This window comes from Diuraphis noxia, unplaced genomic scaffold (assembly GCF_037042655.1).
Source record: "Diuraphis noxia isolate RWA-SAM2 unplaced genomic scaffold, SU_Dnox_SAM2 contig0003, whole genome shotgun sequence".
Taxonomy (NCBI): Eukaryota; Metazoa; Arthropoda; class Insecta; order Hemiptera; family Aphididae; genus Diuraphis; species Diuraphis noxia.
The window spans coordinates 37,277,034-37,292,058 of record NW_028301713.1 but is presented as its reverse complement, the minus strand read 5'-3'; the positions used below and the strand labels follow the sequence as shown (position 1 = coordinate 37,292,058).

At 29.1% G+C, this 15,025-nt stretch overlaps 1 long non-coding RNA gene and 1 pseudogene across 1 annotated transcript in view; both read left to right on the top strand.

Annotated features, from left to right (window-relative positions):
- The window catches only part of LOC107165347 (uncharacterized), an 83,819-nt gene extending 79,964 nt beyond the window's left edge, over positions 1-3,855 (top strand). Inside the window, exon 8 of the long non-coding RNA XR_001506085.2 lies at positions 2,972-3,855. This is a non-coding gene — a long non-coding RNA (uncharacterized LOC107165347). The remainder of the gene's footprint in view (positions 1-2,971) is intronic.
- Positions 3,856-10,185: 6,330 nt separating this feature from the next.
- The window catches only part of LOC107165335 (uncharacterized), a 32,093-nt pseudogene continuing 27,253 nt past the window's right edge, over positions 10,186-15,025 (top strand).

The window sequence follows — 15,025 nt, the reverse complement described above, 5'->3', positions numbered from 1 at the left end:
CGGTAAAGTCCAACGGAAATGTTAATAGTACTATGCGCTGGTGATGCGGAGGAGTAGGTATCGACCGTCGAAGTATAATAATTAATAATATAGTTTCTTCATACATAGTTAATAATATGATACAATTGTTTTGATACGGTAACCGCAGATATAATAATATATAGGTAGGTACCTGTCTCTTATGGGCGACTCTCTAAATGGCCCAAACGTTATTCCATTGCGAAACGTGCCAGTGTGGTGCCAATAACTTGCGCTGTGGTTATTATATAATTATCATAACATGCACGAGAGCGCTGACGGGCATGAAATATTTCCAGTGATCTTTCATTATCATAAGACTCCTGGAACGCACAAAAATCAAATCATTGTGGCCTCGCGTTTGACCGCCGCGTAAAACTATCTCCGTTCGAATTGATTTACTTAGATACGGTTTTTTAGCTTAAATAACACACCTTCACTAGCTGTTTGTTTCGAAAGTTATGTATTATAATATTATTATGAATAAAACGACAAAGTCACTACCATCATAAAAAATCAAAATCAAATTAAAGTTGTGGAAAAAACCAACACTCAAAATGTCTACCTATAGATTTATAGTACCTGTTATTTATAATTCTCCTGTACTGTTCAGTCTGTTATATTTGTTCGTTGTAAGGTGATCGTACGTGGTTCAGTTTTAACGCTAGACATGTTTGAAATAAAACCTCTCTGTAATACATACGATGGACATAACGTGATTTACTAGTGCGAGGACATGACGATTGGATTTATACACTCGACGAATTTCAAATGATATAAAAATGGCGATACGCCGCCGCCGCTTTCAATTAGTAGAAATATAATTATCCACACTAAATGTATTTTGAGTAACGTTATTCTTCCGTTCGACGAAATCACGTTTAGACGGTTAATCCGGTGCAGTGCTGTGTACGGTAATTGGTTTTCAGCCCAGTTAACAAGTTCACTATAGAGTGGTGGCGGTGAGGTGACTTATAGAATTCTGCTCAAATACCAATTTATGCGTGTATAGTACTGTATACACACACATGGATAGGTGTTAGGTATGTATACCTATATATTACATATTATGTATGCGTAATGCGGAAAAAGCAATAAATAGGATTAAATTTTCAATTTCCCAAAGTCTTCCCCGGCCGCCCTTCCGCCCAGCGGGCTGTCGGCGATGTAGTTAGTTAGCACCACGTGATGCGGCCCCGTGATTTAACGCCATCGGAAACATTGCAAATCTAATCACGTACCAGCTACTACTACACCTTTACTACGTCTCTCTCTCTCTCTCTCTCTAATTTCCCCGACCTAAAGTCTACCTCCATCCCTGTATCCGCCATGGGACCGACGTCAAAAATAATCTGGCCTCAAGCGCGAGTGTTTCTTCAATTACACGACATCGCACAACACGCGTGATGCGTCTGTTATGGAACAGTTCTTGTATGGGTTCGGGGGTAGATAGGCGTGGTGTGATGAAAATTCGTAAAAACACATCCCTTTTGCCCACCGTAGTTCGTATTATTATTATTTTCATGACTCGCATGTGTGTACATAACTCGAGTAATTTCAAAACGGAAATGAAACTCCTCCACCCCTAGCGTTCGGCAGGCGCAACTAACTCACCCTATATGGTAGAAGGGTGAGAAGCATTAGTCGCTTGGTGCTGCTGATGGCCGGATACGTCGTAGCATGGGTAGATGCAGTCTATAGAAATCAAACGAAGATTTTTGGATATTTTTTTCGCTTTTTTCATTCGAAGGGATAATTGCATGTGACAATTTTTTTTTGAACTCTAAACGTACCTACAACAATTTCAGATTATAATAATTATGATTAGTATACACTATACGTATAATACGTATAAGCTTCTAATACGGATGCAGTGTAACGATAACAATAACCATAACTGCAATCGTGTATCGGCCATATTAAATGATCCCTAAAAACATTACGCAATAAAATGAGCTTGGAGCCTATAGCATAAAGAATTTGCATATATTTTGTTTTTAGTGCATGGGCCGCTGGCTGAGTAAGCTACACAAATATGCTTCGTGCTGTATGAGAAGTTCAGAGACAAAAGTTTGTACATCGTATTTTGTGGTTTTGCGTTCGTTCAATTATGCACGCTGCAATAATTACCCTATTTTTTTTTTACTGTGCCAATGCTCTTATACCAAACATAATACAGACTTAATGGTTCGTTGTCCAGAACGTGACACAGAAATATTATGCACATTCGGACAGAATAAACCATTTTCCGTGTTATTTTCTTAGTTATAACTATATCGATGCCCAACGATATTTCAATGTACTTATTTGTGTATACACATGGTTTTTTTTTCTATAAAATAATTTAATCAATGGTTAGCAGTTATTCTCTACGTTAAGTACCACCCACAATAATAATCCATAACATTACATATCGACCATTCGTGATCATTTCATGAACAGTACCTATATAAACAATTTCATGAAACGCGTTTTAACTTTTTTACCACATAATTATTTACTTTGTAAATAATGAAATATTAGTCTTGATTATATGCAATTTTATTTATTATAACCTATATGGTACCCGCGGCAACGTTGGTCATCAATGCTCTTCATATTTTATGAATCATATACATATAGTTATTAGTTGTAGATATGGCAGACAACAATTGTATTTATATGCCACTTGTGCGTACGTTTCCGTAGGTATTATAAATTATATTAAATAAGTGATTTATCTATTATATTGTAAAATAATTATAATACTTATAAAGTTATAAAAAATACATACTACATAGATTCTAACCCATATAATATAGTAAATTTGTGTGTGCACGTGCATTGCCGTACTTTCATCGACGTTGTAACGTAAACGACGTTTTTAGTGCATTATTTAAAATATAAAAAGTACCTATTATATAATAATAAATAATAAAATTATGTCATGTGATTGTTTGTAACGTTTTTGCAGTGACGTACGGTACAGTTCATTTCACGGTGGTGGAAAAAGCGAAGCAATCAGACTTTATTATTATACTTCGATATTTTATTTTGATGGTAAAGGCAGGTACGTCTAAACTATAAAAAATATGCGCACACATCAGCCATATAGAACTTTCCACAAGCTGTCGGAGGCAGACGTTATTGTTGTTATTTTCTATCACCGGTACAGACCCCCATTTAATTCACCCTGGATATTGCGTGTTTAACCAAGGGTTCAGAGGAAATTATCGAGTAACATCGCTCCATGACGTCCATATTATATATTTTATACATTATATATTACTCGGAATTGTCTGGCGCGATGCAATATTTAAAACCATTTTTGTATTATCCTATCCAGGTTTCATATTTGAAATTATTATTAAACGACGGTTTATATCCTATATTAAAATTATTGAAATATTTATGTTAGAACTATTAGTATTATTATCATTATTAGAATGATCAGTTTCTATTGCATACGAGATATGACATACACAAACATTTTTTATCGGTATTTTCTATTAAATATAATATAGCGAGGGAGCAACCCAATTTAAAAGAAAAATTTTAAAAATATGCTCTTAATGTTGTAAATTAATATTTTTATGTATGTATCTCGGATGTCAATTAAACTATGAATCTATGCAGCCTCTATGACTTTTATTTCATTTAGGGCGACCATTTTTAATCATTGTCATTGTTATATTGTATATAGATTGTAAAAGAGTGCACTAAAAATGTAGCTACGAAATACCAATGTTACTATTACAATAAGGATTTGTTTTAAGTGTTGTTAGATATCAGTTTATTATTGTTATTGTTATTATTAATTTAGACACGTTTTATTGTAATTGGCTAAGATATTTGTTATAAGGTATTTTGAGTGTTTTCATTGTAAAACCTAATTGATTATTGTCTTCTCAAAACATAATATTGTGCTGTATGGTGAAAATGTTAATATATCCAACGTTGAGCGGTGGATTCTTGTGCACCTGCATCTCCGTTTCACATCCCTCGTGTATCGACATCCGGCACCGCGTATTGCTTATGTCATTGGCGCCGCGTCGTCCGTCCGTCGCACAGTCAGCTATAACGATATAACGGACACGCGTGTCTTATCGTGTCCGTTTGTATGAAATTATATTACACATACAGGCAGAAGAGTGTAATATCTTTAGAGTTCAGGCAGAGCAATCGATTTGAAATAAGTTCGTTATACACGGTTCAATGGTCGCAATGGGAACGGTGACGGGACGGGGCTTTATCTCGCGCCTAGCACGCATCGTGTGTTCAACGGCGCGCGCCAAAACGGAAACTTGTAATCGTTAATGTGTGTATGTGTGTGGGTGTGGGTGTGTCTCATCTCAAGTGGATACGATTATTTCACAATGTTGGCGGGCCTGACTCATTGCTCAACCTGTGTTATTGATACGTTATTAGGTGAGCAAAGTTTCAGGTGTGCCAACGTTGCGAACAACACAAAATAACGCCAACCGATCTGCCGACCATCCAAAACGATCCATGGTTTAACCATCCACATGTCGCCTGAAACTTGCTTTGACCTAAGTACATTTGCATCGAGGTGAGCAAAGTTTCAGGCGTGTAAGTGAGATCGGACTAAAATCGTCTCACCGAGTTCACAGCTGAACGACATGATGGACAACGCCTGTATTATATTACTATATATAGATTGCATCTGACTTTATTTAATATGTACTATTATTTATTACCAATCATAAACTATTTATTTTTTTTATATATTTTTTGCATTCCGTTACTGATCATTTTAATGGCGTATAACATATTAACATATATACAAAGGCACCTATATATTATATAAAATAATACAAATACTGGAGGTACAACCATAAATGAATATATTATATTTTTTTTCGTTTTAACGATAGCACCTAATAAAATAATTATTCCAACGTTTTAACAAGGAAATTGAAACGATTTCAAAAGAAAATAATTTATTCGTCCAGAACGATTATAAAAATTGTTTTGAAAACTTTTTTTGTCACAAAGTTTAAAGCACTTTTCCAGTTTAAAATGATAAGCGGACAATATTATCCCTTTGACTAAATCCTTGAAATTCCCTAAATTTTAATCCAGTATATTGAAATAAAGTGTTTATAGACAGTCCATTTTTAAACTGAATGCCAACCGCTCAACAAATGTTTTGTGATGTTGTATAAGGTCGATGAAAATAATACTGTTCTATACCTATCAGAAGTGTGGAATTTCCAGAACCATGTAATGCCTTTGATCGTTGGATTCTTGTCGATTTTAGACTTCTGTAGTATAATAATATTATCTTTCGTTTTTTTCTTTGTATTTTATTTTATCACCAGCATTAAGTACTTCTATGGTTACCGTTGTTTGATGTATTTTTTATTGGTTTTAAATCGATATGGACCCACTTGTATGTACTACAAGTGGAACGATGTGATTTTAAACTAACCACTTAATTTAAAATTATTTTAATATGCTTTTACGAATTATGATCTGTGATACAAAGTGTAGTGGATTATGCATGTAAGTATATTGGTTATGATACATTAATAATAAATAATAATCACATCAAGCGTGTCTTCATTATTGTAACGTGCATCGTCAGGATAAAAATTAAGTTGGAAGAAGAATTATTTTGTGTTTTTTATGAGATTAAAAATAAACATTTAATTGACTGTATGTTTAACAAAAATTAAAATCGAACGTTTTAAATACATTTTAAAAATAATTTACAAGTGGTCCTGTATCATTTATAAGACTGGTTTATTTAGTAATCATAATAAAAATTTACCAAACAAATAAACCAATAAATATTTCTGCCATGATATTCAGATATATCTACTATTAGCCATCAGGTAAAATATGTTTTATTTTCAATAACTTAAATTAATAAATTATTTTATATAAGCAAACTCTATTTCAGGCTAGTAAATATTTATAAATAAACTGTGTACCTATTCCTAATTTAGTTTGTACTACTTACAAAGTTATGCTGCATTAATAGATACATCATAGATACCTAAAGCAAGTTTATTTTATTTTGATAAAAATGTGTAAATGTATTATTAATACAAAAATGATATGCTAAATACGACTACGACATTCTAATGAGTAATAAGTATAAATTATCCAGTATTATATTGCATTTGATTGTAAGATTAGGAATTCTATACAACATTTAAGTCAGCTTAAAGTATTTTTAATTTTTTTTTGATTAACACATTAATTTAAGTTTATTTTTTTTCACTTGATTTTGCTGACCACGGTACCACGGTATGCCTTCTTTGTAAGACCAATTTGTTTATCTTAACGAAAGTGTAATCCAAAATTAACTTTTTATTTATCTTGTGAACGTGGTTAAAGTAAAGTTAAGTTAATAAAAAACAAAAGTAATTCTTAATTAATTAAAAAAGTTCAAATTAACTTAATTTGTTAACCCTAATAACTCATAAAATACTTTCAACCAAAAAGCCTCAGAAATAGTACTACAAAAAAAAAAATCCTTTTACAAATATATTTATTTTTTACCTTGCATTTAAATTACTTTCAAGTAAAATTTAAGTTACCTACATTTAGTTCTTAAATTGCATTACACTCGTTAGTTAACAATCCCACAAGCCAATTGTAGCTATTAACATATAATAACTACAATAACTAATTAGCACTTAAATATACCAGACGCTTTTTATTAGGGTACTACAGTTTTACACAAATAATAGTAATTGTTATTATTTGTTATGTAGTAAAAATTATATATTTACAATGATAATATGTTCAAGAAATTAAAATATATTACAAATTCTATACAATAAATATAAAAGTTATTGTATACAAAAAACAGCCTGATCATCGAAAGCATAGAATGGTATTAAGTGGAACAAATACTAGGCTATAAGGATTTAGAATTCCTTGACTAAGAATTAGCACCCCTACAAAAACCATTTGCATTAATAATTAATGTTAAAAACCGATATGATAAAGCTTTTACAGTTAAGGATGAATTATTTCTATTGTCAGTCAACCTGGCTCACGATAGTGTCACATATATAAAAAAAGAAAACATATATCCCATAGTTGACAGTTCTTATTAGGGTTGGGCCCCCTGCATTAAGAAAGCATTAATTATTAGTATTCGTAATATCGTGTGACTGATTTGTCATGTGTTTTCCTATTGCAGTATAATATAATGTATATAGTCCATATAGGTAGTAGGCTAGGGAAGAATTATATATAATATTATATTAATTGTAGCGTATTTGTTTCTACTTGTTATTTGTTCAGTTACCGGATAAACGATCTCGCGAAATACCCACCAAACATCTAGAAGATATTAACGGCCTAATCTTAATAATATCTGGTCTCGTTATTCAGTACTTATTTGTGTAATTAATTAATCTATTAATATTATATTTTAAACTCTTTTAGGTTATTATTTTTATAATATTAGAGCTTTGACACCTCTTTATAAATGATACATTTAAATAATTTAAAGAACCTCGTACATAATATTATCAATAATATAGTAACGGACGCCTCTATTATACAGAAAATTAGACTATAGTAGTCTAACGTTCAATGTTCATTGCAGGTGTACTACCAAAATATATCAGGAAGTGTCTGCCGTGTAAATATATATATATATATATATATATGCGTGTGTATTGTTTATTATATACATTATCCACCGCATTATATTGTTGTATTGTATCTCGTGTTTTCATTAATCTGCGATTGCCTATCATTTACTGAGCTCTGACGTGATATTAACGACATAGCTGTACTATTATAGATGTCGTCCGTCATAAAATAACATACACCTACCTGTCTGCTTCTCTGCCATTTCGTTGCAACAACACAACTGTCGGCTCAACGTTTCGAAAGTAGAAACTGACATCTCCTACAAACCGTACAAACCGTTTATTTTTATCTACATAGTTAATTTGTGTAGACCGTTGATCTCCCGCTACACAGCAAATTGTTTCCCAGCAAACCGTCGCATATTTAGTTGTCTGATTGGTATTGGATACCTATTTTGTCTTTTTAGACGTAAATAATATTAAAAGATTCGTTTTTGTGGTGAATGTACTTTTGGAGAATATCCATTCAATTTTCCATAAGGAAAAGTTGCTCGTTTAAACAATTATTTATAATATTCATCTATGGATAATTTAAAAATAATTTTATTTTGCGGCTCACCACTAGACAATGTTTGTAAAAAAAAAATACCTTCAGACTTTCGATTAGAAAAAGCTGCTGGTTTGAAAGTCTACAACATTTTTACTTGAAATTAAGTTCCTATATTGTTGCAGTGTCCTTATTAGTGAGAATAACTGCAAGACTGGCGGTACACGATACATGAACAATTTTTTTATTAAACGTGTACCTACTGTACCTACAACAATTATTATCATACAACACAATATGTTTTTTATTGTATTATAACAATATGCTCGAGAATAAAATCATTCTTAACGACTCGACGCACGTCTAGTCGGTTAATTTTAAAAATACTACTCTTAACTAGCAGTGACAGATGCTCGGTGACGGGGTTAACATGTTTTATAATAATTTGAACCAAATTAAATTCTAGCTATTTTTTTTTCATTCTTATTTTTAACGTCGCGCGACGTCGTTATACTATATAATATGTTATTATTTTATAGCATTCACGTCCGCCGTTTTTACCATTTATTTTCAGTAATCATTTGTCGCATAGTGTTAACTCGTAATATATATTATATTATTATATAATTATTGTTATACGATTGTTGTAGTGTGTATATATATATTATTTACTGCCATTGCATATTTTTAAACTGCAGGTTAGGTATGAAATAAATATCTATGAATATACATTTTTTTTTTAAATAAAATTTAGTAACGTAGAGTTTAAGACTAATTGTGTACATTTCTTTTTATCACATCATGACTATAATGATGAGATAACAAAATTTTCTATTCATTTTTTGAGGATTATACTCTTAGAATTAATAATATTTTTAGAACTACTATAATACATCATTGAAAAACGTCTAAATAAAGTACAGTTCATGGTTTTATTATTTATTTAAATCTATATACATTGTAGTCATATTTTTGATTCAATGTATAGGTTATTATTAATAAAGTGTTATTTGTTAATCATTATTTAGTATTAATTTATGTTTACCTATTATAGACAAACGTATTGAATATTTAAACTTTTTTTCACCTGGTTTGGTTTTTTAAAAGTCCTAATATTTTTTAAAAAATAACAATAAAAACATGTATAATGTATATTCATACAGTTAAGAATGAAGGTTAAGATGATGTCAATGGGTGGTCTCTTTCGTTCAAATTTACAATATAGCGAAAAATGTTTTACACGTGATAGAGACAATGAGGCTGTATTCCAAATTCAGAAACCAAATGTTCACACAATAAAGAGGTGAATATTTATTGTGCAAATGTTGCTTTTATTTTTTCGATATCACAAATATAAAAAGTTATTCAAGTTTTAAAAATTAAAATAATGTATTTTTAAACAATAAGAACTTTTTTTGAAAATATTTTCTCCTCTTTAAAATGTGGCAATGTAGTTGCTTAGCTTTGACTACAGCCTGATTGATTTTATACCACACAAAATATTTTTTACTATTGTTTATGTTATTTAAATTTTAAATTGGTATGTAGGTCTGTAATAATAAAACTTAATAAGTGGCAATAGAGTTGATGTGTTTTATTTTTTTTCATCACAGCTGTGATCATCAAATAATATATTAAATATTTAGTTATTATGTACCAACATAATATACATATATATAAATATATATATGTGTGTGTGTGTGTATGTAGGTGTATTATACTTTTCAAAATTATTATTTAATTTTTTTATGATTTATTATAATATTATAATACTAGGAATTACAAATCGTATTAATATAGAATATTCTACGAGCGAAATCTAAGCGAATAAACTCAATACCTATTGAAAGAGCTCAGCACCACTTATCATGAATTTATAATAGAATGACCAAGTTTTTAACATAAATATTAAAGGAAAACTTTATATTCTGTGATCTAGTGTTTTATAAATCCAATTACCGTCATCGCAATCACACGCATGTGTATCCGGTAGCAATAGCATTATACAACGTCAAAGTTAAATTAATATCAAAAATTATACAGTAATTTTTAATCACAATAAAATGGAAAAAACTTGATGATCTTTTAAAAACTGTCACTGAACTCAAAATATCAAATGGAAAAATTACTTCATCTTGAAATTCTCATAGTGAAAAATTCAACCGAATAGAAAAATGATTTAATGATTTGTTTAAAAACTTCTCTGTTCTAATGGAGGAAAATCACGATCTCAAACTAAAAATTATAAATATTGAAGAACGTGTATTATGTATAGAAAATAATAAAACCCAAACCCAATATTCTTCATTTGAACACGATGTCGTCGAAGAGTTAATGGATAGACAAGTTAAATCGAATAATGTAATATTATTTAATCTATCTGAAAATGAAAATGAAAATGACTTAGAAAATATTAAATATATTTTTACTGACTTAAACAACAAAATATCGGAAATTTTATGTTTTCTCGTCTTGGAAGAACAAAATCCACTATCCACGATACACTACGGTCCATAAAAATTCATCTTACCGAGCAGTCAGATGTATTCACTATTTCATGAGCACAAAAAAAATCCTAAAAAATTCAACGAAATGGTCAAATATTCACTCTTCAGACAAAACAACCAAACAGCGAAATTAAATGGCAAATCTCAGAAACATGTTACAAAATCGCAGAGAAAAATATAAACAAAATTTAATTATGAAGTATGTTAAAGGTATTCCAAACATCATTAGCACTACAAAAAAAACTGAAAAATACACCACCTATCAGCTTAAATTTTTACCATCAAAGGTCCGTAGTTTAAATAATAAATTGTCATATTTGAAATCTCAACTCCCGTGTGCATACATGATATTTTTATATTTACTGGAAACCTGGCTAACAGATAATTTCATCAGAATTGGGTTTTTATAGTTATACAGATATGATAAAATAACCCAAATAAGTATATTATCTGAGGCGGTGGTGTACTTATCGCTGTTTGAAATAATTTTCATTCAAAGCTATCTTAATTAAAAATAATTGTATAGAATTATTATTTGTATTTTAAATATTATAAATATTTCTAATCTCGCTATTATTATTGGTTCTGTGTATATTCCCAATAAATCTAATGAAAATGTGCATAATTCTTATTTTGATGATATTGAATCATTGTATAAAAAATACCCTAATGTTATTTTTTTACTGTTTGGTGACTTTAACTTATCATCAGCAAATTTTTCAAACGTATTCTCTTATGTTGATGATAAATTAGCACTTTTAAATCTATCTCAATTAAATTGTATAAAAAATAATAAAAATACTATCCTGGATTACGTCTTGACAAATTCTAACACTACTTATGTCGATTTATGTATTAATTCAAGTTGCCTATATTGATGTATATCACCCTCCAATAACTATTACTTTTACACATCATTTTACAAATTATCTATCTTGTTATGATTATACGTATAATTGGCGTGCAGGTATTATTTCAATTGTTAAATATTAAAATGTTGAATTTATAGAATATTTTAATAAAAATAGCATCGAAAATTGTTTGAATTTTTTTTATTATCATATTCGTAATATTATAAAACAAAAAAAATCGCTCATAATATTTATAAGTACTCAAACAACATAAAAATTATCAGACATTTTCTAATTTACGTGGCAAATTTAACCACTTGAGGCATTGTGATTATACATTAGTATATTACACATACAAACAAGCATTCCATATTATTGTGATTCTATGAATTATGTTTTATAAAACAAAATTAGGTTTTTCATTTTTTCTTGCTATTAGAAAAAATTGAAAGTTGTATAAATGACGACAAATAATAAATTAAACTGTAGAAAAATGCGTCTATAAATTAACAAAAACTGTATAGATATTATTAAAACGTATATCTTACTAATACAATAATTATTATAGATATTTTATAAAATAATTTATACAACAGTGTTTTGAAAAAGCCAATCAACATAATATTATGATTGTTGTTAATACTTCTAAAAAGTTAAGAGATTTACGATAACAGACAATTATAATGAATACAAAATACAAATAATATAATATGTACATACATTGTACCTATTTTATGCATTATGTTTGAAATGTGTTGTTGGTTTAGTAATAGCGGTCACTGACTGCCGCAAAAAGCTTATCCGTTAGTCTATACATTAGGTGTGCTGTTCGGTCTCGACCCCTGCGGTCAACGCATCCTGTACTTCCTGTGTACCTATCGGTCCTTTACCGTACATAATCAACACAAAACATATTATTTTAATTTTTAGAATGTTATTGTTCAATCCATTTAATTTAATTAATTAATAAATAAATAAATACTTTTTTTTTAAATTTTCATATTCATTTACTGGTCGTGTATCATAATTAATTACTATAGTTGGTGTGAATGGCTATAACTCATAATAGAATATTGATGCATCGCCGATTAATACATTATATTAATAATGATTACAACTATTACAAATATAAGTAATAATAGAAACATAAATGACAAATAAATTTAAATAAAAAACGTTAATCAATACAGTAATAGAAAATTTAAAATTAGTAAGTGCTTATAGTTTTATGAAGTAAAAAAATATCATTTTAAATTTGCAATACACGTCGTCAACGCAAGTCATCCCTAACAAAAGATAATTAGAAGCATAGTTTGCGGTATACAATTATTAAAACAAAAATAAAAATGTTATTGCTTGAAGAAACCGTTAAAACTTTAAATCTAAGGCAATAAAGAAGATACTGAGTATATTTTATTGTAAAGCAATTTTCTAGGAATACCTAAATTTGCTATTGGCGAGTGCAGTCGATTTCAGATAAACAATAACAATAGAAAATCATGTGATTTGTTTTTAGTTTATAATTTTATAATTTTTAATTTGTTTAAAAACAACGCATATGTTTATCCATATAACTTGTAAGTATGGGCCATTTTCCAGCAAAATCAAATCCTTTAAATTTAAATATTCTTAGATAATATTATGTTTAGACTATACCACTGTAGTCATACTACAAATCATACTAGAAATTAATTATTAACTCATCGTGAGTTACTCATGACAGGAGTGTACCTAAATTGCCTATCCATAACGCCGTGTGATCATAAAATTGTATCTATTATTGAAAAGCAAAAAAACGTTGATACTGTTGATAGCATGTACTTGCTGTGATTAAGTAATCAAGTCGATTTTCAGAAATCGATTTTTTTTGAATATGTACCTAACTACTAATAATTTTTTTTCTTTTATGTAACGTGTTGATTTAATCACACACACTATTCATTAATTCAATTTCGTTAAGTTTTATATTTTATTTATCACGATTAAATAGAAATCATAATACTCTCGACTACTTAATTGTTGCATGCTGTTGTTTTGTAATGAAAATTTAAGTTTTTATTTTAGCTCATGTATTAGTTGTTAGAAATTCATAATTAATCAGCGTAAAATTATTAATCATTATCATTATTTCATTATTTTTGTTATTTTCAAATTGTTTTTAATGAAACACATAACATTTATTATAAATATTCAATCACATTTACTATTTTATTTATATTATTGTCAATTCATCTAAATTGTATTAAGATTTTTTTTATCAAGGGGGCAATGTTTAATATTCGTACATAAAAACATAATTTATATTAACAGCAAGGAAGTAGGAAGACCAGTAAAAATAATTACAAATTTAAATTGTTTTATAGAATTTTTTTTTTCAATTTAGGTCTCCTTGGACATCAGAATGCTGCTAAAACAATGAAAGTGATGTAAAATTTTATTAATTTCATCCGACTCCATAATCAACAACAAACGTCATTTTATTTTTAGGGGAAAAATATCATCGTTAAGCAAGAAATACCCTGCAGTACAAATATCATATGGAAAACAACCTCAGACCGATTTCGTTAAAGACTATAAATGTCATCTTTTGGGGGAAAAAAATACTTTCATATCAAACAAGGAATGCTGAGTACAAAATATAACATAATATGAGAGACCATCTTTTTTCTACCATCTATATTGGTGTCGGTTGCGGGTTATTTGTTTTTCATTTTCTCAGTCAAGCTACAGGGGCGGACGGATTGCGGGCGGCAATGGTAAATCGTAAAAACGGAAATTGCAGTGACGACGAACAATACCGATGGCCTTGTATCCGGGACCAGAATGCATTAATGAATTTTTATTAGATTTTTGCATAATTAGATATTCTTTGCATTTTTAGACAATGTATTAAGATTTATTTTTGCTTTTTAAGGACATATTTCTTTGTTTGCATATTTTATTTTACAAAGCTTTTAAAAAATTACAGTAAGCCTTATACTATTCGACTATTTGAAAAACTACATGCACTAGTAGGGGTGCAGTGAGTCGATTGAGTTTTAAAATGTAAACACGTACGAAGTACTAACTTGGTTATTATCCCGGGTCCGTGACTTGTTTTGCGGCATTTTTATTTATACACTATTTATTTTATTAATATTTTTAATGTTTATTACTTAAGCCACTACAAAGAATGTAGTGCATATTTTAAGGTTTTTAATTGCATTAATGTTTAAATATTTTGTACTTTTTAGTGCCTTATTTTCTCTATCCTAATAGTTATTATTTATTGTTAAATAGTATAATAAGACGAGTACCTATATTATATTTCTCGACGTAAAATACGATAATAGGTTTGAAAGTTACACAGGTATAAAATTGCAGACTATAATATATAGTATATTATCTAATTGTAAAAACTATGTTTAAGATACATATTAATAACACCCAGTGTTTTTCTACAATATATATTTTTATTCATTCAGTTATGCACTAAAAAAAAAAAAATTAAATTCGATCGTTAAATATAGTCAACGATAGATTAAACTTTGTGATCATACTTAT